This window comes from Apus apus, chromosome W (genome assembly GCF_020740795.1).
Source record: "Apus apus isolate bApuApu2 chromosome W, bApuApu2.pri.cur, whole genome shotgun sequence".
Classification (NCBI taxonomy): Eukaryota; Metazoa; Chordata; class Aves; order Apodiformes; family Apodidae; genus Apus; species Apus apus.
In genome coordinates, this window is record NC_067311.1 from 8231011 (window position 1) to 8254971 (window position 23961).

The following is a 23961-nucleotide window of genomic DNA, read 5'->3' on the forward strand; positions in this document are numbered from 1 at the left end:
TCCCTCCTGGATGGTGTTCCCCAGGCAGAGCACAGCAGCAGCCTGTGAAACTTACCCTCTTTTTATAGATCATGGATCACCGTTCAAATTAGGTATCGCTGTTCAAACTAGCCAATTAGCATTGGCCAGGTACGTACTCTGTCAGAGGCAGTCTTTAACCTATTGTCCATTTTGCTGTCGGTTATCATAACCCTTATGCTCTTTTCTTGTTGTGAACATATCTGGTAGAGCAAGGGGCCTGTTCCAGTCCATCCTTGGCTAAATCCGTAAAAAGATGCCACACTTGTTTTGCTGGCTTGAAAGGCATTTTGTTTAGTCTTATGTGGGGGGAGAGAAGATGAACCGTTCCCCACATCAGGGATGAGCAAGAAGAAGCTCAAAGCTTCTTTTCAGAGCAAATAGCTTTGGTGGGACAAAAGACCAAATCTGTTTAGTGCAGTATCCTGTCTTTGAAATTTAACAGAGGAAGGTACAAGAAACTTCGCATTAGGCAGATGCAGGATTATCTGCCCTCTGCTTTAGGTCTCATCCTAATCTCAGTTAGTTAGAGAACAGTGAGCAACTCTGATGTTTTGGATTTTATGTCTTGAGAGTTTGTGTAGACTTTGTTTTGGAAATGAGCTTCATTTGTTTTACTGTTCATTCTGATCATAGAAAGGTTCATATAATCATAGATAGATTAGGGTTGGAAGACACCTTAAAGATCATCCTGCATCAACAGGGACACCTCCTACTAGATCAGGTTGCTTAGACCCCCATCCAACCTGGCCTTGAATACTGCCAAGGATGGGGCTTCCATTACCTCCCTGGGCAACCTGTTCCAGTGCCTTACCACCCTCATAGTAAAGAATTTCCTCATGATATCTAATCTAAATCTCCCCTCTTCAAGTTTGAAACCATTGCCCCTTGTCCTCTCACTACATGCCTGTGCAAAAAGTCCTACCCCAGCTATCTTGTAGGCCCCCTTCAGGTATTGGAAAGCCAGTATAAAGTCACCTCAGAGCCTCCTCTTCTCCAGGCCGAACAACCCCAACTTCCTCAGCCTGTCTTCATAGGGGAGGTGCTCCAGTCCTCTGATCATTTTTATCACCCTCCTCTGGACTCGCTCAAGGAGCTCTATGTCCTTTTTATGTTGGGGGCTCCAGAACTGAACACAGTATTCCAGGTGGGGTCTCACAAGAGCAGAGTAGAGGGGGAGAATCACCTCCCTCGACCAGCTGGCCAAACTTTTTTTGATGCAGCTCAGGATACAGTTGGCTTTCTGGGCTGTGAGCGGACATTGCTGGCTCATGAGCTTCTCATCCACCATCACCCCCAAGTACTTCTCTGCACAGCTGCCCTCAACCCTTTCTCCTCCCAACCTGTATTCGTGCATGGGATTGCCTCGACCCAGGTGCAGAACCTTGCACTTGGCCTTGTTGAACTTCATGTAGTTAGCACGAGCCCACTTCTCGAGTCTGTCAAGGTCCCTCTGGATGGCATCCCTTCCCTCCAGCCTGTTGACTTCACCACACAGTTTGGTGTCATCAGCAAACTTAATGAGGGTACACTTGATACCACTGTCCATGTTAGCGACAAAGATGTTAAACAGTACTGGTCCCTTGAGGAACACCACTCGTCACATGTCTCCATTTGGACATCAAGCCATTGATCACAACTCTTTGGGTGCAACCACCCAGCCAGTTCCTTATGCAATGAGTGGTCCATTCATCAAAACCATAACGTTCCAGTTTTCAGACCAGAATGTTGTGCAGGACAGTGTCAAAGGCTTTGGACAGGTCCAGGTAGATGACATCTGTTGCTCTGCCTTTGTCCACCGAGGCTGTGACCCCATGGTAAAAGGACACCAAATTAGTCAGGCAGGACTTGCCCTTAGTGAAGCCGTGTTGGCTGTCACCAGCCACCCCTTTGTTGTTCTCGTGCCTTAGCAGAGCCTTCAGGAGGATCTGCTCCATGATCTTGCCAGGCACAGAGGCGAGATTAACTGGTTTGTAGTTTCCTAGGTGTTCTTTTTTTCCCTTTTTGAAAATGGGGGTTATGTTTCCCCTTTTCCAGTCAGCAGGGACTTCATCAGACTGCCATGACTTTTGAAATATGATGGACAGTGGTTTTGCAACTTCATCCACCAGTTCTTTCAGGAGCAGTGGGTGAATCTCATCAGGTCCCATGGACTTGTTCACCTTCAGGTGGTCATGAACCTGCTCTTCGTATACAGTGGGGAGATCTTCCTTTTCCCGGTCCTGGCCTTTAGCTTCTGTAACTTGGTGGGTGTGACCAGAGTCCTTGCCATTGAAGACTGAGGCAAAGTAGTCATTGAATACTTCGGCCTTCTCTACATCTTGGATGACCAGCTCTCCTGTTTCCTTCTGGAGTGGGCCCACATTTTCCCTAATCTTCCTCTTATCATTGATGTACCTGTAGAAACTTTTCTTATTGCCCTTAACCTTCCTTGCCAGATCCAATTCTCCCTGTGCTTTTGCTTTCCTAACCTGATCTCTTGCTTCTCTGACTACTTCTCTGTACTTTTCCCAGGATATCTGTCCTTGCTTCCACCCTCTGTCAGCTTTGTTTTTACACCTAAGTGTATCCAGGAGTTCCTTGCTCATCCATGCAGGCCTCTTGGCACTCCTGCCTACCTTCCTCTTCAATGGGACACATTGGTCCTGGGCATGGAGGAGGAGATCCTTGAGTATGGACCAGCTTTCCTGGGCTCCCCTCCCATCCAGAGCTTTGTCCCATTTTACCCTACCAAGCAGATCCTTGAAGAGACCAAAGTCTGCCTTTTAGAAATTGAGTGTGCTCAGCTTACTTTGCACTTTTCTTGCTGCCCTCAGTATCTTAAATTCTACAGAGTCGTGGTCACTGCAGCCTAGTCTCCCACTGAATTTTACATCACTCACCAGCCCGTCTCTGTTTGTGAGAACAAGGTCCAGCAAAGCACCTTTTCTTGTTGGTTCCTCTACTATTTGGAGGAGGAAGTTGTCATCAGTGCACTCCGAAATGCTGGTGCTTTGCTGTGTTGTCCCTCCAGCAGATGTCAGGGTGATTAAAGTCCCCCATGAGGACCATGGCTTGTGAGTGTGAAGCTTCTCCTATCTGTCTAAACAGGGCCTCATCCACTTGATCGTCTTGGTTACATGGTCTGTAGCAGACTCCCACTATGATAACTCTTGCCCTTGACTTCCCTTTAATCCTGACCCGTAGTGTCTCTCTCAGCTCTTCATCTGTCCCCAGGCATAGCTCCATGGACTCCAGCTGGTCACTGATGTAGAGGGCGACACCCCCTCCTCTTTTGCCCTTCCTGTCCTTCCAAAACAGTTTATACCCAGCCATACCCACTGTCCTGGTTTGAGCCAGGATGAAGCCACTTTTCCTTTTACTGATTTATTTTTTTTCCTTCAGGAAGTGTTCCAGCTAGGACTGATAACAAACAGTGGAATGTTTTTGTTACTGCCAGGACTCCAAGGTCATGTCTTTGCTCTGCTGGCTCAGACACTACCAGGAGATCTATGACTCCCCTGTAGAAGGCTGAATTAGACAGACAGCAAAAATGGCCAGAGATATTCCATTCCATATATCTATGTAAGCTCAGAGGAAGGTGAGAGATCACAGAAGACAACTTACTTCCTCCTTCTTCTTCCCTTCTCTTCCATCCATGGCCGGTGTCCAAGGACGACTCCATCCATTCATCACCATCTGCATCTAGGCTCGAGCTCTCCTGACCCTCAAAACTCTATAATCTCTTTGGCAGCAGTCCAGGATTTTTCAGGACTGTTCACAGCTAAGGAGAGTGCTGTGGGAGTTGCTGGGGGTAGGGGTAAGCAATAGCGGTTTGCACATACCTGAACACATTTGTATATAATTGTATATCTTTTCTTTTGTCATTAGTGTTTAATTAAAGCTGTCTAATTTAGTTTTCAATCCAAAAACGTCTCTCTCCTAATTCTCTCTCTCCTTCGCTACCTAGGTGGGAGGGGGAGGGAATTGAGAGCATTGTTGTCCCTGGTTCAATCGCCGATCCTGAGTCAAACGGTGGCAACATTTTATTGGAGTCCAATGTGAGGCTCGATCTTAAGCCCGGATTATATATTTTCGCTAATTGGGAGTGTTCAAAATTCTATCTCTGATGGGAGTAGTCCCTCAGATAACAATGGGCAATAGTTCTGCTGAATTTTGTGAGGGACTGAAAACTGAACAGACACTTTCTGCAATGTATTTGATGGACCTTTTTCCCAACATGCAATTGTAGATGTGGTATACAGCTGTGGGAAATGGTTCTTCTTCTTTCCCACATGTCTAAACAAAATGCCTTCTGCTGATTATACCCAGCTAACGGACCAAAAACAGGCCTGATGCTCAAGGACAAACGAAAGCAAAACAACAGGTATGATACAAGGCAGGAAGGATGGGCAACAAGTTATGCATCACCCCTGCTAGTTACCACCCTAATTTGGGAGTCATGGGTTCCAATTGGCTCTGGACAGTGACACTGGCTGGACAGGTGGGTCATGGGGGTATAAAAAGGCGGCAAATTTAGCAGGTGGGACCGAGGCCTGGTCAGACGTTTCCTGCGTGGGACATCCCCCTGTTGCGGAGCCTGGCACAGGGACTCTGCTGGGCCTGCTCGCCAGCCTGCTTGCTCGCCTGCCCTGGGATTGAGCCTGAGCCTTAACAGTGAGCGTGCCACTGTTCCATATATATACATAAGCTCAGAGGACAGTCAGAGATCACAGAAGACAACTTCCTTCCTTCTTCTTCTCTTCTCTTCTATCTATAGCTGACGTCCAGGGAGGACTCCGTCCATCCATCACCGTCGACCCCCAGGCTCGAGCTCTCCTGACCCGCATAACTCTGTGCACTCCCCGGCAGCAGTCCGGGACTTTTTGGGACTGTTCATAGCTAATGAGAGTGCTGTGGGAGTTGCTGAGTGTGGGGGGAGGCAATAGGGGTTTGCACATTCCTGAACACATTTGTATGTAATTGTACATATTTTCTTTTATCATTAGTGTTTAATTAAAGCTGTGTAGTTTAGTTTTCAATCCAGCCAAGTCTCTCTCTTTTTGTCTCTCTCCTTCCCTACCTGGGAGGGAGGGGGAGGGGATCGAGAGCATTGTTGTTGAACCTGAGTCAAACGGTGACAGAGGTGAACTCCACATGTGAGCCCTCGGTTTTATTCAACAACCCCTCCAAATTGGGGGGGAAGTCGCAAAAGCATCCTGACAGCCGATAGCCCCCCTGGCATTGGCTTGTGTGGGAAACTGTTCTTTTCTTCCCCACATAAGTCTAAACAAAATGTCTTTTAAGCCAGAGAAGGCCTCTCCTGATTATCCCCAGCTAACAAACTAAAACAGACTTGCTTCTCAAGGACAACTGAACCCAAAACAACAGATGTGGTCCGGGACAGAAAGGATGGACGACAAGCCATCCTGTGCCCCTGGCAGTCACCGCCTTAAAGTGGGGTTCATGGATGCTCATTGGCTCTGGACAGTGACACTGACTGGACAGGTGGGTCACGGGGGTATCAAAGGCGGCGAGGGCAGCAGGTGGGCCCCTTCCCTCCTCCCTGAGGCCCGTTCGGACGCTTTCTGCATGGGACACCCCCCTGCTGCGGACACTGGTGCTGGGACCCTGCCTGCCTGCCTGCCCTGGGTCCAGCCTGAGCCTCAGCGCCGAGCGTGCCGGGGTCCCGAGCCCTGGGGTCGGGGCCGGAGCCCCCTCCCCGTGTTGCTGCCGCTTGAGAGGAAACCAGCGGCCGCTGCACCCGCTGCCGAGAGGCTGCCCCTCCGACACCACGGACCTGCCGTCCTGCCTTCCGGCCACCGACCGACGCTGGACAAGCCGCCGGAGGGTAACATCACCTCACACACACACACATACACATTCCTTTCTTCATACTTGCACACACAGCGCGACCTCTTAAGGAGGACCGGCGACGGGTTTCCTTCCCTCCTCCCTTTGGTCCTTAATCCTCTCCCTTAAAAGCACCTTTGCATTGCCTCCCTAAAGGACACTTGCTCACTACATACATATTGATATCCCTGGTAGCCATTCACACCTGCATTGTCCCTAAACATCATCCCTCGGTTTGTGTTAACCCTTAATAAACCTATTAGTTTGTGGAGTAAATCTTGGCTTTAGAGGCAATTTCTGAGCGTGGTGGTGGAGGGGGGGTGCTTTCTAGCTACCACCCTGAAATACGGTCCCGCGGTGGCCGTTGCTCCGTGAGAGGCAGCGCCGCATGTGACCCTCGGGCTCATTCACAAACCCCTCCACATTGAGAGGGAGAGTCGCAAAAGTATCCTGACAGCCGGTAGCCCCCCCGGTACCGGCTTGCGACAGCTCGCTACAACAGCCATGAGCATACTGCTCTGTGTAGCTGCTCTTATTATTTTTTCATGGTTTACTGACAGAACTGTAGCCATAATCAACCGTTTAATTACCAGCCTAGTGATCCTAGGGTTTATGATGCTGATCTTTATGGGGGCTCTGTATGTGTACAGTGATGGTACAGATCCTAAAGTGAAAGGAAAGATCCATGTTGGTAATGGCAGTAGGAGGTTCAAATTTACCTCTTCATTTTCTCTCAAGTCGAATCTCCCAGCTCTTGATCTGAAAAGCATTGTTGCAGTAGGGATGCTTCTGCTGAATGTTTATAATGTGTTGTGGATGCCTAGGGTGAGGTGTTGTTCCACTCACTGCCAATGACTGCTGCCACTGTTGCTGCTACGACCTGTGATGCTGCTACCACCAGTGCTGCTGCTACCACCAGTGCTGCTGCTACCACCATGGGTACTGCTACAAAAACAGCTGCTTCTGGTAGTCCTGCTACAAAGATAGCTGCTTTTGCAAAGAGTAAGTCCACTCCCATTCGAATCAACCAAATTAATCCTCTGACCAGGAGCAAAGCAAAGGTGAAACGTTCCTCCCTTTTTACCCACTCCCATCTGAGTCATCCAGAGTTTCTTCAAGCAACGATAGAGACTAAAATTGAGGAAGCAGATGATTCTAAACCAGGTGATGGAGCAGGTACCTCTCATAAAGATAAAGGAGCAAGCCCTTCTCAAGCAGATAGAATGGCAGGCAGTCCTCAATCAGATGAGGACGATTACCTTGTCCAGCCTTTCTCTATGAAAGAACCATGCCTCATGAGAAACGACTTCACCCGCACTGACGGTGAGGGAATTCTTCCTTCGTTGCTCCAATGCTTTGATAGTGGGGCTGAAACCTACAATGTGGACAAGAGAGAAGCCAAGCACTTGGGATCCCTGGCCACAGATGCTGGTATTGATATGGCACTTGGTAGTAAGATGGGAACTACCACCCTGTGGGACCAACTTCTTTCAGCTGCGAGAGAGAGATACCACCACAAGGGTGACATCGAATGGCGCCGAAGCAGAACACCCACTCTTGTGAGAAAGCCACCATGTATTTGAGAGAAACAGCTGTGCAAGAGGTGATCTATGATAAAGATGGGTTTACAAATCCTGATGACGTTCTGTGCGACACACAAATGTTCCGGACGTTTGCACAGGCTGTACCAGCAGCACATGCCCATATATTCTCCCTCATGGGATGCTTCGATGATTACGCAAGATCAACTGTGCATGACGTGGCTTTCAAAGCACGACAGTATGGAGACATAATCTCTGATTCCTATAAGTTCCACACTTCAGCCATTGAAAAAATGACTGACAGAAAGAATAAGATGCCAAACAGATGGGGAGGTAAAGCCCAGAATCTCCCTAGAGACAACCGGTCATGTGTTGCATCCATTAAGAAGAGACGTCCTGCTATGAGACAACAGCAAGAGAGACAGGACCCGCTGCGATGCCACCTGTGGTCTCTCTTGCATTATTATTGTAAAGAGGACATAAGAATCTGGGGCAAGAAACCCACCGATATTCTCCAGTTGCGTGTGCAAGAGCTACTAAACAGAACAAAGGCAGGAGATTCCAGGAAGAAGGCTGCACCAGTCTCCACCCAGGATGGCGCATCAAACTCTAATGCTCAACCTTAGAGATGCCCTGCCTCCGGCCAGGAGGAGGAGAAGGACAACCAAATTTACTGGACTGTGTGGATTTGGTGGCCTGGCACATTAGAACCACAAAGCTATAAAGCCCTGGTGGACACTGGTGCACAGTGCACCCGAATGCCATCAAATCATAAAGGGACAGACTCCATCACTATTTCTGGAGTGACGGGAGGATCTCAACAACTGACTGCTATGGAGGCCGGTGTGAGCCTCACTGGTAAGGAGTGGCAAATGCACCCTGTAGTGACTGGCCCAGATGCTCTGCGCATCCTTGTCATAGACTATCTCAGGAAAGGATATTATCGTGACCCGAAAGGGTACTGGTGGGCCTTTGGTATAGCAGCTGTAGAGACTGAGGACACTGAACAGCTGCATACTTTGCCTGGCCTTTCAGATGACCCTTCTGTAGTGGGGTTGCTGAAGGTTGAAGATCAACAGGTGCCAATTGCCACTTCAACGGTGCGTAGGCGACAATATCGCACCAACAGAGACTCTGTGATTCCCTTTCACAAGCTGATCCAGCCAAGGAGTGATCAGCAAGACTCACTCACCCTTCAACAGTCCTATTTGGTCAGTGCAAAAGCCTGATGGCGAGTGGAGGCTGACAGTGGACTATCATGGCCTGAATGAGGTTACACCACCACTCAGCGCTGCTGTGCCGGACATACTAGAACTTCAGTATGAGCTGGAGTCAAAAGCAGCCAGGTGGTATGCCAGTACTGACATTGCTCATGCCTTTTTCTCTTTTCCTCTAGCACCAGAGTGCAGGCCACAGTTTGCTTTCACCTGGAGGGGAGTCCAGTACACCTGGAATCGACTGCCCCAGGGTGGAAGCAGAGCTCCACCATTTGCCATGGACTGATCCATGCTGCACTGGAGAAGGGTGGAGCTCCAGAACACCTGCAGTACATTGATGACATCATTGTGTGGGTTGACATGCCAGAATAAGTCTTCGAGAAAAGTAGAGATCACTCAAATTCTTCTGGATGCTGGTTTTGCTGTAAAAAGAAGCAAGGTCAAGAGACATTCTCGAAAGATCCAGTTTCTGGGAATCAAGTGGCAAGGTGGACTTCGCCAGATCCCAATGGATGTGATTAACAAAATAACAGCTATGGCCCCACTATCTACTAAAAAGGACACTCAAACCTTTTTAGGGACTGTTGGTTTCTGGAGAATGCATATTCCATGTTACAGTGAAATTGTGAAACCTCTCTTTGAGGTGACCCGAAATAAGAGTGACTTTAAATGGGGTCCTGACCAACAAAGAGCTTTTGAGCAGATTAAAAAGGAGATTGTGCAGGCAATGCCCCTTGGACCAGTTCGAACAGGACCAGATATCAAGAATGTGCTCTACACTGCAGCTGGACACAATGTCCCTACCTGGAGACTCTGGCAGAAAGCACCAGGGGAGATTCAAGGTCGACCCTTGGGATTCTGGAGCCAGGGCTACAGAGGTTCCATGGCCAACTACACAACAACTGAGAAGGAGATACTTGCAGCATATGAAGGAGTTAGAGCTGCTTCAGAAGTGATTGGCACTGAAGTGCATCTCCTCCTGGTGCCCACATTGCCAGTACTGAGCTTCATGTTCCAGAGTAACCTTTCTCCTATCCATCGTGCCATCAGTGCCACTTGGAGTAAATGGACTGCTTTAATTACCCAGCAAGCTTGAATCGGAAGGCCTGATCGTCCAGTGTAGCAAGCTGATGCCACAGAGGCTACCTGTGGGAAAACTTGGCTGGTCCAAGGGATCGGAATTCAAGTTTGATGTTAACCTTGAGCAGACAACCGTGTACCCTTGAAGAGGCTGGAAAGCCCTGAGAAGAGCTGCGTAAACAAGATAAGGAACTGCCAGAAGGAGACTGCCGGACTGCCAGATGGGACATGTAGAAGAAGCTTATTGAAGTTACAGCAGAGGAGAAGTTGTCCAATCATGAACTGTTGGTCCTTGGCTGAACCAATGAGATATAGACACACATGCTTAGGAGAGGATAGAAAAAGGCTTGTTAGAATAATAAAGTGTCCTTTTGCACAAGCTTATGTGTTGTGTCCCTCCCTTAGAACAACATTTGGTGATCCATGATGTGATAGCCACAATTGGACCATCATTGACAGCGGGTAGAGCTGCGGGATGGAGCCCCGCGTAGCAGAGAGCAGCAAGGAGAGCTGCTGGAGCTAGCTTCTTTTTTTCAGAACTGACACCTGAGTAGAAGGTGAGCCACTGGGAACATGGGTACTTCATTAAATAAGGAAGAGACTATGATTATTACTATGTGGAAAATGATTTTACAAAAACGAAGAGTTCATTTGGAGGAACTTATTGTGAAAAATGCTGCTATGGAGTAAAGAACAAGGATGTGAGGAAACTACTGTAACTTCTTTTAATGTTTCCCTTTGGAAAGACCTAGGTGATAAACTGTTTGATTGTGCCACTCGGGGGGCCCAAGACGCTGCAGCACTGTTAACTATGTGGCATCTGCTATATGAGACTCTAAAATACATTAAAGTTCAGCAAGATCAGGTGGAGGATACTGCCCTCGCTTCCAGCACCGCGCAGAACCTTGCATCTCTCGCGCTCCTCCCTTCAGGGAAACAGACTCAGGGGAGTGAACAGACTGTGGGTGCCAGGGGAACAGCAGGGAATGTAATGCGCGATAGGGAAAAGATTGTAGATACTGGAGCACCCTCTAAAATCCGGACCGCGGGGGTGAGAGCACCGAATCCTGATTCACGGAGGAGGGTGACGCTTTGGGCAGATTCTGATGATGAGATGTACCCAAAACGCTTCTTGGCGTTTCGTGATAGAACTTATAAAACACCTGGAGAGTTGGCAAGAGAGCTGGAGTCGGCACCCTTAATTGATATCAATGATTCGGTTCCAATAGAGCCGTCGGCTCCACTGCCTCCTCCTTCAGATGAAGGAGAAACTCAATATTCTGTAAACCCATCCTTGTACCCACCCCCCCCCAACCACCGATGAAAAGCCTGACGATTGGGATGATCCGATTGATGAGGGCGGGAAGAGGGAGAATGAGAGGGGCCAGAAAGTGGAGCAACAGCGCCATCTAGTGACCTCAAGGGGGAAGCCTCTTAGGGGTGCCTTTTACAAAACTATGCCTCAGTTACGGGAATTGCCTCCGGCACGTATTACTGTTCGTCCTTATAATCCTCTAGCCTTTTGGCAGAGGATCAGGGCACGGGCTTTTCAGGAGGGGAATTCGGAGTTGTCTGAGGCGATAAACACCCCAATGACGCAGCCCGCTGCTGATCCTTCTGCGGCAATGGCATTTCCTGTTATAAGGGGGGACCCAGCACAAGGGATAATGGACGAGCACAAACCGTATTCGTGGAAGGTGAGTCAAGACTTGCAAAAATGTGTAGTGCAATATGGTCCGAATTCTCCAGAGACTATGCAATTACTTAGACTGTTAACTCTGGAGGAAATGACGCCTTTTGATTTTGCTATGTTAGCACAGATAATGTTTCAACTGGTGCAATATTCTTTTTTTAGAACAATATGGGTGCAAAGGGTGATGCCCAAGCACATTGAAATTTACAGTTTCCACAAGATGATGTGCATTTTGGTAACGGTTCAGATGTTTTGACAGGAACGGGACAGTATTCTAACCCACAACATCAGGCAACGTGGCAGCCGTTGATTTTAGAACAAGTTAAGGCTATGGGTATGGAAACTCTGATGCAGACCACCGAGCTAGCTGAACCTAAAGCAAAATATACCACAATCCGTCAGGGAGTGCAAGAACCGTTTTTACAATTTGTTGAAAAGTTACAAACTGCAGTGGAACGACAGGTGTTTGACGGTAATTTAAGAACTATATTAGTGACTCAACTTGGGAGAGACAATGCAAATGCTGACTGCCAAAAAATTATTGAGGCGTTGCCAGGGGATCCAACCCTGGATGTGATGATACAGGCTTGTGCTAAGGTGGGATCTGTGGAACAAAATGACAGCCCTGGCCACAGCTATGGCTGCTATGAAACCAACAGACCAGAAATGTTTTGCTTTTGGCCAGAGTGGGCACATTAAAGTAGTATGCCCTAATAGAAATAAAAAGACTGGAGCAGCAGATAAGGTAGTGGTCATATGCCATACATGTGGAAGAACCGGTCATTTTGCAAGGCAATGTAGGTCTAGAATTCATGTAAATGACCAGCCCTTGCTGCAGGGAAATGGCAAGAGGAGCGTGAGGGGGCACATGCAGACACAAGTGCCTACCAGACCAACAAACAATCCATTCCTCAGCCACCCTCAAACAGACGCCTTTGTGAGCGGCTGTCAGAAAAAAAACAGGGGATCAGCCGGCATGGATGTATCCACCACCAATCCAGTAACTATAACAAGGCATGGAGTACAGAAAGTCCCTTTGGATGCTTGGGGACCCATTGGAAAAGGACTAAGTGCATTATTAATTGGACGGTCAAGTGCTACTATACAAGAGATTATGGTACATGTAGGAGTCATTGATGCTGATTATGAGGGACAAATCTGCGCTATGGTCTCAACACCCACTCCACCTGTTATGGTGGAAAAAGGCACTCGCATTGCTCAACTTGTACCTTTTGTGAGTTGTGTTCACAGGACTGAGCAGGTCACCTGAGGCACTGGAGGATTTGGATCCACTGGACAACCACGAGTGTTCTGGACGCAAACACTGTCTGACAGTAGACCGCAGGTGGTATGTGTACTGTCTATGGATCAAGCATCACCAATGTCATTGAAGGTAACTGGGTTATTGAACACAGGTGCAGATGATACAATTATTTCTCAACGAGACTGGCCTTCCTCCTGGCCTGTAATTTCTACCACCCAAGGTGTTATGGGTCTGGGAGGAACCGCCAACAGTTTCATGGCGGCGAAACCAGTGCTTATCACTAACCCAGAAGGACAAAAGGCTATTGTTCAGCGTTATGTGACTGTTGTCCCTCTGTATTTATGGGGAAGAGAGTGTCTTTCACAATGGGGGGTTCGGATAACTATGGATTTTTGGTAGGGGTCACTGTGTTGCAGGGCGTAAAAAGACCCACAATGCCTCTAAAATGGTTAATGGAAAAGCCAGTTTGGGTAGATCAGTGGCCCCTCAGTTCTGAGAAACTTGTAGCCCTGTGAGGGCTGGTATCAGAACAACTGGCTGTGGGTCATATATAACCATCTCATAGCCCATGGAACACCCCAGTGTTGGTAATTAAGAAAAAATCAGGAAAATGGTGATTATTGCATGATTTGCGCCAGATTAATGAGGTGATGGCAACAATGGGAGCACTACAACCAGGAATGCCCTCACCTACAATGATCCCTATGCAGTGGGAAATTGTTGTAATGGACCTAAAGGATTGTTTTTTTACCATTCCATTAGATGTGAATGATATGGAAAAATTTGCTTTTACAGTTCCATCAATTAATCATGCTGAACCAACACAAAGTGCTTCCGCAGGGAATGAAAAATTCACCAACCATTTGTGGTTATCAGCAATGTTATCAGCAATGGAATCTGACACACGAGCTTCACTGGAACAATATGGCCTAGTAGTGGCTCCAGAAAAGGTACAACACGCTCAGCCATGGCTTTATTTAGGCATGAAGGTGCTTGATCCAACTGTGCAGCCAAAAGCAATCCAATTAATGATGGAGGTAAAAACCTTGAATGATGCACAGAAATTAGCAGGAATCATTGATTGGATACGACCTTATCTAGGTTTAACTCCATCACAATTGAGACCTCTTTTTGAGTTATTAAAAGGGGACACTGATATTGCAGCACCGCGATCCTTGACCCCTGAAGCAAAGCAAACAGTTGAGATGGTGGAGCGGGCAATACAGGAAAAGCATGTTTGGAGAATTGAGATGACTGTTGCAATACAGGTGTTAGTTTTAATTAACGACATAATGCCATTTGCAATGATTGTACAATGGAATCCTGGTTGGGAAGATCCACTTAATGTACTGGCATGGGTCTTCTTGCCTTGTTGCAACAAAAAAACTGCTCCTGGTCTATTTGAGTTATTGGCACAAATTATCATTAAGACCTGAACGAGATGTTCAGAGTTATTGGCAAGGGATCCAGAGAAAATTGTATTGCCTGTGCAGGTGGATTATTTTGATTGGTGTTCAGCATTGCAAGCCGCAGACTAATTGATTTCGGCTGCAGCAATGGGACCGGTGCCTAATGTGAAACAACAAGCGATTGAATCTCATCGGTTTTTGCATCAAGGCTTTTGTGCCTTGAAGCGTCAGTTTCATTTAATAACTGCAGAGGCCCATTCTATTGTTGCAGCCTGCCCTGACTGTCAGGGCCAGCATGTACCTGCGTATTATGGTACAAACCCCAGAGGTCTGCAAGCTTTGCAAATTTGGCAATCTGATGTTACTCACATTGGAGAGTTTGGTAAACTCAAATATGTGCATGTGTCTGTTGACACATTTTCTTCAGTCGTTGTAGCTACTGCACATACAGGAGAAATGGCTTGGGATGTTATTAGGCATTGGAAGCAAGCTTTTGTTATATGTGGTGTTCCGCTTCAGATTAAGATTGATAATGGTCCTGCTTACGTTTCCGGCCGAGTGAAAAACTTCTTACAGCTTTGGGGGGTTACCCATGTCACACGTATCCCTCATTCTTCTACCGGACAGTGCATTGTGGAATGTGCACATGGTACATTCAAACGCATTCTTCAAAAACAAAAAGGGGGAATGACTGGTGTACCCCCTGAAGCCCGGTTAAATAAAGCCATGTATGTGCTGAATTTTGTTAATATAACAGAGGATTTGCAGGACCCACCTATGGTTCGCCACTTTGAGTCACTGCATAAATTGACTACTGTTTCCCCCAGTGTCAAGATTAGGGAGAAAGACCTGCAGAGTGGTCAATGGTTGCCTCCATGTGATTTATTAACCTGGGGAAGAGGGTATGCTTGTGTCTCCACAGATGGTGGCCCCCGGTGGGTTCCTGCTCGCTGTGTTTGACCTGTAATGAATGATTCACACAAGTGAAGAAAGGATGGTCTGACGACCAAAGCAGAACGCATGTCGCCTGTATATAGAAATGCTACAGCTTGGTGTAATTATGCTCCTTCTAACATAACACACTCTTTTTCTGTTCTAGTTGCTTTGTAGGGATATTCTTAATTTGTGGGGAAAGAGCGTGGGGGGGCAGTTCTATCGAAACCTAATGGTGGGCAATGTAGTCTTGGGCAGTTTACATTACTAACACCCAACCTTACTATGATCACGAACTGGGGATGTTGGTTGAGTAAGCAGACCAATGCTGCATTGATTGTGTTGAGTGGCTTGTTTATTGATGTTGATAGTGTTAGACATGCTATATTATAAAATAGAGCTATAATAGATTTTTGTTATTAGCCCAAGGACATGGATGTGAAGACTTTGAGGGAATGTATTATACGAATTTGGCAGATCATTGAAGAAATTGCAAGTGAATAACTTGTTTAAGAGATGGGGACTGTCAAGGTTTATCTTTGATAAGAACTGGATTGTTGGTTTTGTTCATTATTGTAGTTGTGTTATTGATGCTGCCATGTCTTGGGTCTCTGCTGCGAAGGGCCCTGCAGCGGATGGCATGGGCAATTTTTGTAGCACAAATACAAAAAGGGGGAATTGTGGGAAAACTCGGCTGGTCCAAGGGATCAGAATTCAAGTTTGATGTTAACCTTGAGCAGACAACCGTGTACCCTTGAAGAGGCTGGAAAGCCCTGAGAAGAGCTGCATAAACAAGATAAGGAACTGCCAGAAGGAGACTGCCGGACTGCCAGATGGGACATGTAGAAGAAGCTTATTGAAGTTACAGCAGAGGAGAAGTTGTCCAATCATGAACTGTTGGTCCTTGGCTGAACCAATGAGATATAGACACACATGCTTAGGAGAGGATAGAAAAAGGCTTGTTAGAATAATAAAGTGTCCTTTTGCACAAGCTTATGTGTTGTGTCCGTCCCTTAGAACGACAGCTACCGGCTGTCAGGATGCTTCAATGTGGAGGGCTTTTTGAATGAAACTGAGAGCACACACGTGGCGTTAGCCTCTCACAGAGGAACTGCCGCTGCGGGACCGTATTTTAGAGTGGAGTTTAGAATACCACCCTCACAAATTGTTACTGAGACCAATGTTTAGTTTACGAAGTAACCGGTTTATTAAGGGTTAATACAAACTGAGGGAGCAAGGGACCAAGGTTCAGGAGAGGTAGGCTAGGTATATGCCAGGGAAATAATTCAAAAGTACTATGGTCTTATTTAATGTACACTCTGAGGGAGAGGTGTGGAATCAACGGAGTAAAAGGGTAGGAGTTGAGCCCGATAGGAAAGTTAGTGTGTGTGTGTATGCATGCGTGTGTATGCGTATTCCCTTCCGTAGGGTGTGGGTCCTGGGATGTGGCTTCTTTCCAGCTGGCAGGGATCAGTAGCAGGTCTGTAGGGGGCCAGCTTCCTGGTAACAGGGGTGACCCCCAGCAGCAGGCAGGCAGGCAGGTGGACCAGGCAGGCAGCTGCAGGTTCCAGTCCGGTTTGGCTCTGGCTCTGCTGTTAGGCTCGGGCAGGCTCAAGCCAGGCAGGCTCCGGCAAGCAGCAATCCCTGGGGAGCAGGCTGGCTTGCTGCAGAGTGGGTACAAGCGGCCCCCCATCAGCTTCTCTGGGGAGCAGTGCTGGTATTCCAGGCAGCTTCTGGTACTGCAGCAGGGTCTCCTCCCAGGCAGGCAGAGACCAGCAAGCCCTCTTTTTATAGATCAGAGATCACTGTTCAAATTAAGTATCGCTGTTCAAACTAGCCAATTAGCATTGGCCAGGTATGTACTCTTTCAGAGGCAGTTTTTTGCCTATTGTCCATTTTGCTGCCAGTTATGATAACCCTTATGCTCTTTTCTTGTTCTGGACTTATCTGATAGAACAAGGGGCCTGTTTCAGTCCGTCCTTGGCTAAATCCGTAAAAAGATGCCACGCTTGTTTTGCTGGCTTGAAAGGCATTTTGTTTAGTCTTATGTGGGGGGAGAGAAGATGGACCGTTCCACACATCCAGGTATCATAGAAGCAATTACAAACTGGCCAGAAGGCACACACTTTAGAATGCCACCACAAGAAGTGGTGAGATGGGCTCAAGAAGCTCCACCTTATAATCATCTACCAGAGACTGAGAAACAATTTGCTCTTTTCACCGACGGCTCCTGTCATCTTGTGGGGAACCACCGAAGGTGGAAAGCTGTCGTGTGGAGTCCTACACGACTAGTTGCACAAGCAGCTGAAGGAGAAGGTGAATCAAGTCAATATGCAGAGGTAAAAGCCATCCAGCTGGCTTTGGACGTTGCCAAGCAAGACTATCTCTACACTGACTCGTGGATGGCAACAAATGCCTTGTGGGGTTGTCTAAAGCAGTGGCAGCAGAACAACTGGCAGCAAAAGGGTAAACTTATTTGGGTTGATGACCTGTGGAAAGACATTGCAGCTCACATAGAGAAACTGGTGGTAAAAGTGCGTCATGTAGAAGCACACATACCTCTGAGTTGAGCCGCTGAGGAACATCAACACAACCAACGAGCAGATGAGGCTGCTCAAGTGTTCCAAATAGACTTGGACTGGGAACATAAGGGTGAACTCTTTAGCTCGATGGGCCTGTGACACTTCAGGTCATCAGGGCAGAGATGCAACATACAGATGGGATTGTACCTGAGGGGTGGACTTAACCATGGACGCTATTCTGCAGGTGATCTGCCACTGTGAGACATGCGCTGCAATTAAGCAGGCAAAACGGTTGAAACCTTTGTGGTATGAGGGAAGGGGGTCAAAGTACAGGTATGGGGAGGCTTGGCAAATTGACTACATCACACTGCCTCAGAGCCGCCAGGGGAAGCGCTATGTGCTTACAATGGTGGAAACAAGTACAGGATGGTTGGAGGCATATCCTGTGCCTCATGCCACAGCCAGGAATACTATCCTGGGCCTTGAGAAGCAAATCTTGTGGAGACATGGTACTCCAGAGAGAACTGAGTCAGACAATGGGACTCATTTCAAAAATAGTCTTGTGACTGACTGGGCTAAAGAGCATGGTATTGAGTGGATCTACCATATCCCGTGCTATGCACAAGCCTCGGGGAAAACCGAAAGGTACAATGGTCTGTTAAAAGGTACCCTGAAGGCAATGGGTGGTGGAACTCTCAAAAACTGGGACAAAAATTTGGCAAAGGACACCTGGTTAGTTAATACTAGGGGATCCATCAATGGGGCTGGTCCTGCTCAGTCAGACCTTCTACATACTGCAGATGGGGATAAAGTCCCTGTGGTATGTGAAAGAAATCTACTGGGTTAAAGTGTTCGGGTTTATCCTGCTTCAGGCAAAGGTAAACCTGTCCGGGGTGTTGCTTTTGCTCAGGGACCTGGACATACCTGGAGTGTGATGATGGAGGATAGTGAAGTACAATGTGTACCTCAGGGTAATCTGACTCTGGTGGAGAATCCTTATTTTGACAGCTGGTAAAATATAGAGCCTATATGTAATATATGGTATGGAATAAGGGGTGGAATGTCCTGGTTTGAGCCAGGATGAAGCCACTTTTCCTTTTACTGATTTTTTTTTCCTTCAGTAAGCTCTCTTTGGCGCTCTCTGATTCTATTCCTGGCCTATGTGAGTTATCCTGCACCTGGGTCAGAACAACCCTAGGCACAAATACAGGCTGGGGGAAGAATGACTAGAGAGCAGTCCTGAGGAGAAGGACTTGGAGGTGGTAGTAGCTGAGAAGCTCAACATGAGCCACCAGTGTGTGCTCGCAGCCCAAAGAGCCAACTGCATCCTGGGCTGCATCAAAAGAAGTGTGGCCAGCAGGGCCAGGGAGGTGATTCTGCTGCTCTACTCTGCTCTGGTCAGACACCACCTGGAATACTGTGTACAGTTCTGGTGCCCTCAGCACAAGAAAGATATGGACTTGTTGGAAAGGGTCCAGAGAAGGGCCACCAAGATGATCAAAGGCCTGGAGCACCTCTGCTATGATGACAGGCTGAGAGAGTTGGGGCTGTTCAGCCTAGAGAAGAGAAGGCTCCGAGGAGACCTTATAGCGACCCTCCAGTACTTGAAGGGAGCCTACAGGAAAGCTGGGGAGGGGCTTTTCATCAGAGAAGATACTGACAGGACAAGGGGTAATGGTTTTAAACTGAGAGAGAGGAGATTTAGATTAGATATTAGGAAGAAGTTCTTCACTTGAAGAGTGGTGAGGAACTGGAATGGGTTGCCCAGGGAGGTTGTTGATGCCCCCTCCCTGGAGGTTTTTAAGGCCAGGTTGGACGAGGTTTTGTGCAACCTGATCTAGTGGTAGGGTTCCCTGCTCATGGCAGGGGGTTGAAACTTGATGATCTTTAAGGTCCCTTCCAACCTTAATGATTCTATGATCCTCACCACCATCAGCCGCTTCCTCCTGCAGTGCCCCATACCTATTCTGCCAGGGCACTGAGGTCATTAGAGGTCTCAAGGGAACACGCCTGCCCTGTTTGTGACTCGGGCAGGGACCTTTTCCCATAGTCCCTTGTCCTGGTTTGAGCCAGGAAGAAGCCAGTTTTTCTTTTGCTCATTCCTTTTTTCATTTCAGTGAGCTTTCTTCAACTAGCAACTGCATGTTCTGCTAGGTTGATAAGACACTGGAATGTTTTTATAATTGCTGGGCCCTCAAGGTCGTGCCTTTGCTCTGCCGGCTCAGACACTGCGGGGGGATTTGTGGCCCCCCCCGTGGGAGGCTGGGTTAGACGAACAGCAAAACTGGACAGAGATATTCCATTCCATATATCTACGTAGGCTCGGGGGAAGGTCGGAGATGACGGAAGAAAACTTCCTTCCTTCCTGCTTCGCTCTCTCGCTGCTTCTCTTCGCTTCTCTGTCTCCCTTCCTTCTTCTCTCTCTCTCTCTCTCTCTCTTCCGTTCGTGGCCGGCATCTGGGAAAACACCATCTGCCCATCATCGTCGACCCATCGACCTCAAGCCCTCCTGACCCTCGTAACTCTCTGCCTATCTCCAGGAGCAGCTTCGGGATTCCTTGAAATTGTCTTATCTGAGGGGAGTGCTGTGGGAGTTGCTGGGGGTGGGGGGAGGCGAGAGGCTTCTACCCACACCTTTGTATAATCACATATATATATACATATATACTCTCATATCACACATTAGTATTCTAAATAAAGCTGCACGGTTCCGTTTTCAATCTAGCCAAGTCTCTCTCTCTTTTTTTTCTCTCTCTCCTTCCCTACCTGGGTGGGAGGGGGAGGGGATCGAGAGCATTGTTGTCAAACTGAGTCAAACGTTGACACCCTGTTCATGTAAGCTATCTTGGGAGGGCTGGGAAGCTAGCTGAGATGATAAGGAAACCTGTGCTCCTCTAATGAGGTTTGCCTGTTGTCACAGTTTGACACAGGATTGGCAATTAAACCAGGGACAACAATTCTCTCTATCCCCTCCCACCCAGGTAGGGAAGGAGAGAGAGAATGAGGAGAGAACCTCTCTGGAAAACTAAACTACACAGCTTTAATTAAACACTAATGATAAAAGAAATATATACAATTATATACAAATGTGTTCAGGAAATGTACAAAACCCCTATTGCCTCCCCCCACCACCAGCAACTCCTACAGCACTCTCCGTAGCTGCAAACAGTCCCGAAAAGTCCCAGAGCATTGCCGGAGAGAGCATAGAGTTATGAGGCTCAGAAGATGCACAAGCCTAGGGGTCGACAGTGATGGATGGACAGAGTCCTCCCTGGATGCCATCCACAGATGGAAGAGAAGGGAAAAAGAGACAGGAAGGAAGTTATCTTCTGTGATCTCTGACCTTCCTCTGAGAATACGTAGATATATGGAATGGAATATCATAGAATCATAGAATCCTAGGGGTTGGAAGGGACCTCGAAAGATCATCTAGTCCAACCCCCCTGCCAGAGCAGGGTCACCTAGAGTACATCACACAGGAAGGCGTCCAGGCGGGTTTTGAATGTCTCCAGCGAAGGAGACTCCACAACCTCTCTGGGCAGCCTGTTCCAGTGCTCTGTCACTCTTACAGTGAAAAAATTTTTCCTGATATTCATCTTAAACCTCCTATGCTCCAACTTGTATCCATTACTCCTTGTCCTATCACTGGTCATCACTGAAAAAAGCTTAACTCCATCTTCTTGACACTCACCCTTTATGTATTTGTAAACATTGATGAGGTCCCCCCTCAGTCTCCTTTTCTCCAAACTAAAGAGACCCAGCTCCCTCAGCCTTTCCTCATAAGGGAGATGTTCCACTCCCTTAATCATCCTTGTGGCTCTGCGCTGGACTCTTTCAAGCACTTCCCTGTCCTTCTTGAACTGAGGGGCCCAGAACTGGACACAATATTCCAGATGTGGCCTCACCAATGCAGAATAGAGGGGGAGGAGAACCTCTCTTGACCGACTAACCACACCCTTTCTAATACACCCCAGGATGCCATTGGCCTTCTTAGCCACAAGGGCACATTGCTGGCTCATGGTCATCCTCCTGTCTACCATGACCCCCAGGTCCCTTTCACCTACACTGCTCTCCAGCAGGTCAGCCCCCAACCTGTACTGGTGCATGGCGTTTTTCTTCCCCAAATGCAAAACTCTACACTTGCTCTTGTTAAACTTCATCAGGTTTTTCCCCGCCCAAGTCTCCAGCCTGTCTAAGTCTCTCTGAATGGCAGCACAGCCTTCTGGTGTGTCAGCCACTCCTCCCAGCTTGGTGTCATCAGCAAACTTGCTGAGGGTACATTCTGTGCCCTCATCCAGGTCGTTGATGAAGATATTGAATAACACCGGTCCCAGTACCGACCCCTGAGGGACTCCACTAGTCACAGGCCTCCAACTAGATTCTGCCCCATTGACTACAACTCTCTGACTTCTTCCTTTCAACCAGTTCTGATCCACCTCACTGCCTGATCATCAAACCCATACTTGATCAACTTATCTACAAGGATGCTGTGGGAGACGGTGTCAAATGCTTTACTGAAATCAAGATAGACCACATCTACCGCTCTACCATCATCTATCCACCTAGTAATTTCCTCATAGAAGGCTATGAGGTTAGTCAAACATGACTTACCCTTGGTAAAACCATGTTGACTGCTCTTGATGACCCCCATCTCCTTGATATGTCTAGAGATAGTGCCAAGGACAAGTTGTTCCATTACCTTTCCAGGGATGGAGGTGAGGCTGACCGGTCTATAGTTACCCGGGTCCTCCTTCTTGCCCTTCTTGTAGACTGGAGTGACGTTTGCTATCCTCCAGTCCTCAGGCACCTCTCCTGTTACCCATGACTTATCGAAGATGATGGAGAGTGGACTAGCAATGACCTCCGCCAGCTCCCTCAGCACCCTTGGATGCATTTCATCCAGACCCATCGATTTATGGATGTCCAGATTATGCAACTGATCTCTAACCCAATCCTCATCTACTATGTCCTCACCTATCTTGACTACTTCTGGGGTTATATGAATCTGGGGCTCATGGGAAAAGCCTGCAGGAGTAAAGAAAGAGGCAAAGAAGGCATTCAGCACCTCTGCCTTCTTCATATCCTCTGTCACCAGGGCACCCACCTCATTCAGCAGTGGGCCTATATTGCCTCTGGTATTAGCTTTGTTGGCTATGTATTTGAAAAAGCCCTTTCTACTATCCTTAACCCGACTTGCAAGGTTAAGTTCCAAGGAGGCCTTAGCTTTCCTAGTTGCCTCCCTACATTCCCTGACAACATTCCTATATTCCTCCCAAGTGACCAGTCCCTCCTTCCATGATCTAGAGATTTTCCTCTTCCACTTGAGTTTCCCCAGCAGTTCCTTTTTTAACCACGCTGGTCTCCTAGCTCCCTTACTAGATTTTCTACCCATTGGGACACACTGATGCTGTGCTTGCAAGAAGTGGTCCTTGAATATTGTCCAGCTATCTTGAGCCCCTTTACCTTCTAGCACTCTGTCCCATGGGACTTCCCTTAACAATTGGTTGAGGAGGTCGAAGTTTGCTCTGTAGAAGTCCAGGGTTCTGGTCCTGCTGGAAATTCTGTTCCTCCCACACAGGATCCTGAACTCCACCATCTCATGGTCACTGCAGCCAAGGTTGCCATTGACCACCACTGCTTCAATAAGGCCCTCCTTGCTGGTGAGCACAAGATCCAGCAGCGCTCCTCTTCTAGTCGGCTTATCCACCATTTGCATTAAGAAGTTGTCATCAATGCATTGGAGGAACCTCCTAGACTGTGAAAGGCTGGCTGTATAAGTCTTCCAGCAGATATCGGGATAGTTAAAATCTCCCATGAGGACCAAGGACTGTAGTTGTGAGGCTGCTTTCAGCTGCCTGTAGAAAGCCTCATCAACTTCCTCATCTTGATCAGGAGGTCTGTAGTAGACCCCCACAACTGTGTCACCCATACTACCCTGTCCTTTAATTCTTACCCACAGAATTTCAACTTGCCCCTCATCAGCCCCTGTACAAAACTCAATACATTCTAGTTGCTCTCTCACATAAAGAGCAACTCCACCACCATGCTTCACCGACCGATCTTTCCTAAAAAGCACATAGCCATCCATGGCCACATTCCAGTCGTGTGAGCTGTCCCACCATGTCTCTGCTATTGCTACCAGATCATAACCCTTAGACTGCACACAGACCTCTAACTCTTCCTGTTTATTCCCCATGCTGCGTGCATTGGTGTACAGGCATTTCAGGAAGCAAGTAGAGCACATCGGTGGGACTAAATCCTCCTTAGCCCATCCTCCTACAGGCCCTGGTATGTTCCTCTTGGGCTTGTCCCCAACAGACACAGTTTTCTCCCCTTCCCCCTTCACATCTAGTTTAAAGCTCTCTCAATGAGCCCTGCTAAGTCCTGCCCCAAAAGCCTTTTCCCTCTCTGGGACAGGTGCATCCCACCTGCCACCATCAGGCCAGGTGTCT

At 47.8% G+C, this 23961-nt stretch overlaps 1 protein-coding gene and 1 long non-coding RNA gene across 3 annotated transcripts in view; one reads left to right on the forward strand and one right to left on the reverse strand.

The window, feature by feature from the left end:
• Positions 1 to 23961, reverse strand: part of LOC127395153 (uncharacterized) — a 71405-nt gene that overhangs the window by 16541 nt on the left and 30903 nt on the right. The gene's annotated exons all lie outside the window — the stretch shown is intronic.
• On the forward strand, positions 11153 to 15973 carry LOC127395221 (uncharacterized). Of its 2 annotated transcripts, XR_007891755.1 has the most exons (4): positions 11153 to 11385; positions 12633 to 12774; positions 13441 to 13595; positions 14977 to 15973. It is a non-coding gene; the product is annotated as an uncharacterized LOC127395221 (long non-coding RNA). The 2 variants fall into 2 exon arrangements; XR_007891754.1 differs by having other exon boundaries at positions 13441 to 15973.